The sequence below is a fragment of the Dioscorea cayenensis genome, unplaced genomic scaffold, assembly GCF_009730915.1.
Source record: "Dioscorea cayenensis subsp. rotundata cultivar TDr96_F1 unplaced genomic scaffold, TDr96_F1_v2_PseudoChromosome.rev07_lg8_w22 25.fasta BLBR01000853.1, whole genome shotgun sequence".
Taxonomy (NCBI): domain Eukaryota; kingdom Viridiplantae; phylum Streptophyta; class Magnoliopsida; order Dioscoreales; family Dioscoreaceae; genus Dioscorea; species Dioscorea cayenensis.
Window position 1 is genome coordinate 17,949 of NW_024087244.1, and position 4,623 is coordinate 22,571.

Here is a 4,623-nt window from a genome sequence, read left to right on the forward strand (position 1 = left end):
GACCATAATGCACTCACAGTGCTCTCAAGCCTCTCAATACGATCATAGGCTCAGGAAAGGGTAATCATCTGTCCTGAGGTCTCAGTCGCCGTCAGTGTGGAATCCTCCGCTGTATCCCCTCCGCCCTTAGTGCTCTCAGAGGTGGATGTGGCCAAAATGTAAACACCAGGCCCATATCTGCGTACTAATCCCATCATTCGGAGAGTATTGAGTACAAGCAGAGAATGAATGACTGTCTTTTCGGCATCCCGAATAGCATCCACGAGGCCCATCCCCCGAATAAGTCTAGTGATGTAGGGACCAGCAAATAATACTGCCACTCTTCCATTCTAGTACTGGTATAGTAGGTAGTCTGCCACAACATGGCCCAGGTGAATCGGCATGATCCGAACCATGGAATACAAATAAAGTAACCCCTGCAGGCTCAAAACTCTCATGTGGTCAGCTCGGTCATCAACAGATCTACTAAGGACAGCGAATAAATATATGTAGCTCAACCGGGGCAAACATGTGGCCTTGGACACTCCTGGTTCATACTACCCCTATCCGCACAAGGCTTGGTAAGCTTGCGGTGGGGTCAAGGTGCTAGGGTAATCTGTCGGCAAGTGTCTATACTCCTCAGTATCTGTGTATCTCTCGTCCTACAAGCTCATACAAACTGAAAACTCAGTGACACTCATGGTAACATGATGTCCAAACGCTCAGAAACGTATGACATCAATGATGTCAAATCTCCCATATGGCTACCCGAACTAAAAAGACGCCAGAACCTCCAATGTCAATGCATAGAAAGCTGGCTCTCGAATAGTCAATAATCTTCTCTAGCTTCCCACTACTAGCATCTCATCAATCTGATCAGCTAGCTCGTCACCCAGCCGAATCTCTCTCAGCATACTCAAATCCACAAAGCAAGAATGACCAAAACTGAGTGTTGATAATCTCTCAAATCGAGCCTGATGCCCGGGATTCGAGAATTCCTTGTGTACTGGCTCAGGTGGGGTCTCTCTAGGGTGCTTAACTTCATGCTTCTTCGAACGAGGTGCCATATCTGCAAAAATTGATGAGAAAACGATCAACGAAGCTCTAGAAACAGTACTCCAGAATTCCACACGGGCCTATGGAAATTCTCCATGCCCATGTGGATCTGCGTGGCATGAAAATCACATGGTTGCATGTCAATACTCAAAAAACACACCTTCAAACAACATCTAAACTCTTTCCAAATATGTATAAACCATTATAGAGTGAAAATTACCGTAACTCAACATTTTCAATCCAATAAAAAGAAGAATTTGTGAATAAAACAGAGAGAAAATGGTTTACTGATGAAATGGGTATGAAAACTTTGAATTTGGCATGGAAATTGACTGGAAATCACTATAAAATAATGTTACGAGGTCGAGAAAATGATCAAGAGTGGTTTTCGAGTGTGTAGAAGGGTAATGGATGAAAATTTCAATGAGATTTTTAAAGGAAAATCGCGTCTCTTGGATTTCTGCTCATCCACACGGCAGTGCGGAAATTATCCACGCCCGTGCGCCTCTACAGGAGAGCTTCACAGGTGCAGACACACGCACTTGTGTGCTCTCGGGAAAACACACAATGTCTTTGAATGCATCCACACGAGAGTGCAGAAATTATCCACGCCCATGCGTGATAAGTGCTTGTGCGATATGAATGCGAAGCATTCATTCCTTATGTTGAGCATTACTTTTCTCAGGTTTTTACACTAATATGTGTGTTTTGATGTTACTTTCGCGCAGGTAGGGTTGTGAGGCCAAGTATGAAGGAAAGAAGCCAATGTGGATTACAATGCACCGATTTTGGAGAAAATCTTGCTAAAGTTCAAACGCGAAGACATAGGTCGATGTGAGATGCTAGAGTGTATGCCAACCTCCTCGTATTCGAGTTGGCACATCCATTTGGAGGGGCACAAAGGCAGTCACACTCGACCATTCCGACTTATGCACATAGAACAAGAGCTTCACCAATGTGCCTATCATTGAAGATGCACGTGGTCCATGACGTGAACATGTGCCCGTTTACATTACTCCGATGAAAGTATGGATTCAGGAAGCTATTCAGGCCGGACACCGCAGCAACACTGTAGAGAGTACTGTAGCAGTATTGTTCACAGCCGGCCGAGAAAACAGGAGTTCAGAGGATCCACACGGGCGTGTGGCAATTATCCACGCCCGTGTGGAAATTTTCCACGGGCGCGTGAAGCATCCACGCCCGTGTAGTCGCCCGATTCCAGCCTTATTTAAAGCCGAATCAGCCCCGATTTTAATATTCTTTTCTTCATCTTTTCCCCAACTTGAGAGAGAGCTTCGGCTAGGGTTTCGAGGGGTATTGGCCAAGGTTTTGGAGAGGTTCTACGGCTCCGACATCATCATTCCTTAGGAAGAAGATTGGTAGGGGAGGTTCTGTCGAGGCGTATCCTATACCGGACGAGGGAATCCTTGGACGACGAGTAGAGGACTTTCCACAAGACCATCAACACGACTATCGAGGAGGTTTCTTTATGGATTCATTGCTTTTACATTCTATTTCTTTAATTGTACTTAGCTCCATGGAGAGCTAAACCACTAGTGGGTACTTAGCTATTGTGAACCCTAGAATGTATTTTTTTCTTTGAACCTCTTTATTATGCTTTCAATAAATTGATGTTTATTGTGAGTTCCAACTTTGAATGCTTGATGTATGAACATTTCCCCTAGAGTGACACTAGGGTTGAGAGTTCTTGGTGGTAACCTTGTGAGTGAGTGACAAACCATGAGCGTTAAATGAAGCTAGGTTGGAGAGGGTTGAGAGGGTGAGTCGAGAGGTACAGGAGCGTCCCCTTTCCCCTCCGGCATGATAGATTCTACCTCCGTTCCTCGTGTTCTTTGCGGTCATAATAGAGTGAATGGTCTAAGGGATGAACTTCCGCTGGGGCTTAGTTGTGCGTGCAACGGAGTGAAGCGTTGAGGTGATCTTAGTATCTATAGCTCAATTGTGGTTAGGGACCTTCCACCTGGACCAAAGGGTTAGGTCTATTATAAGGAAGAGATTTATCACTTGGAATCCCTGGAGCTCATTGCAACTCTATGCGAGTGTAAGGTGTTGAGATTGTTCGATTTCTCCTCCGGGACATGTATAGAGTTAGGCATAGTTGACCTTAGATTTGGAACTATGTAATTAAGGATTTCCATGACTCACCATCACATTGATTAGGAAGCATAATAGAGGGTTCTTGCACTTGAAACAATTATCCTAGGCATGGCATTATCCGGGTACCCCATCTTTATCAATTGCCTTACCCCTTTCTTTAATTTTGCTCTCTTACTTGTTGCTTTTACTGTTGAGAATTGAATCATTGTCACACTCATTATCATTGATCTTTTACATAGCTAAGATTCGAATTAAGTATTTTTATTCCCTACTCCCAGTGGATTCGATACCCGCTCACCCGGGATTATTACTTTGACAAATCCGTGCACTTGCAGGATATACGTAAGGGGACCTTGTCAAGTTTTTGGCACCGTTGCCGGGGAGTAGGCATTTGGAGATACTTTGCACTTTGTTTTATTAGCTATTTCACCATATATTCTATTTCCTATGTTCTTATTCTATCATCGTTCTGATTTCTTTTTTCTTTCTTTTTGGTTACAGCTACAGGTTATGACCTGAGGGAATCCCTCAATATTGATTGAAGGGGATCCTGAGGTTGAACGTACACTTAGAAGAAAAGGGAAAGAGCCTATGCAAGAACAGTCTAATCCAGCTGATTTGGAAGCAAAAGAATCTGAAAAAATGGCAGAACAGAATGAGCAACAGCGAACATAATCCGATTATGCCAGACCTTCAGTGTTGGCAACACAATCGAGTATTGTGCGTCCCCCAATTACAGCTTAGAACTTTGAGCTAAGACCGGCATTCATCCACATGTTGGAGCAATCCGCACAGTTTAACGGTTTGGCCGATGAGGATCCAAACAGTCACATAGAGAGCTTTTTTGAGGTGTGTGATATGCTAAAGATAAATGGGGTGACGGATGATGCCATCAAATTGAGAGCCTTCCCATTTTCCCTAAAGGGGAGAGCAAACCTATGTCTACACTCATTACATAGAGCGTCAATTACCACGTGAGAGGAGATGGTAGAAGCTTTTCTAACCCGTTATTTCCCTCCCGGAAAATCAGCAAAGCTTAGGAACAAGATCTCATCCTTTGTTCAGTTGGAATTGGAGTCTCTATTTGAGACATGGGAAAGGTTCAAGGAGCTTCTGAGGAAGTGCCAGCAACACGAATTCCCGGAGTGGATGATTGTTCAAACCTTTTATAATTGTTTAAACCCGAGTACAAGGCAACTCTTGGATGTGGCATCAGGAGGTACCTTAGGTAGCAAGACCCCCTGATGAGACCCGTCAGTTGATTGAAGAAATGGGGTTAAACAGCTACCAATGGAATGCTAGGGAGAAGGAAAAGGTGGCCGGTCTTCATGAAATAGATACGGTAACTTCATTGGCAGCCCAAGTGGAAAATTTGAGTAAGAAGTTAGATCTTCTAACGTCAAACAGAGTGGCGGCTGTGACTAATTGTATCGGGTGTGGTGGAGGACATGTTCCCTCCGATTGCAAAAT

General features: G+C 44.1%; 1 non-coding gene across 1 annotated transcript; it reads right to left on the bottom strand.

Annotated features, from left to right (window-relative positions):
• Positions 1 to 4,185: 4,185 nt before the first annotated feature.
• Positions 4,186 to 4,292, bottom strand: LOC120255124. The gene has a single exon (XR_005534912.1). It is a non-coding gene; the product is annotated as a small nucleolar RNA R71 (small nucleolar RNA).
• Positions 4,293 to 4,623: the final 331 nt, after the last annotated feature.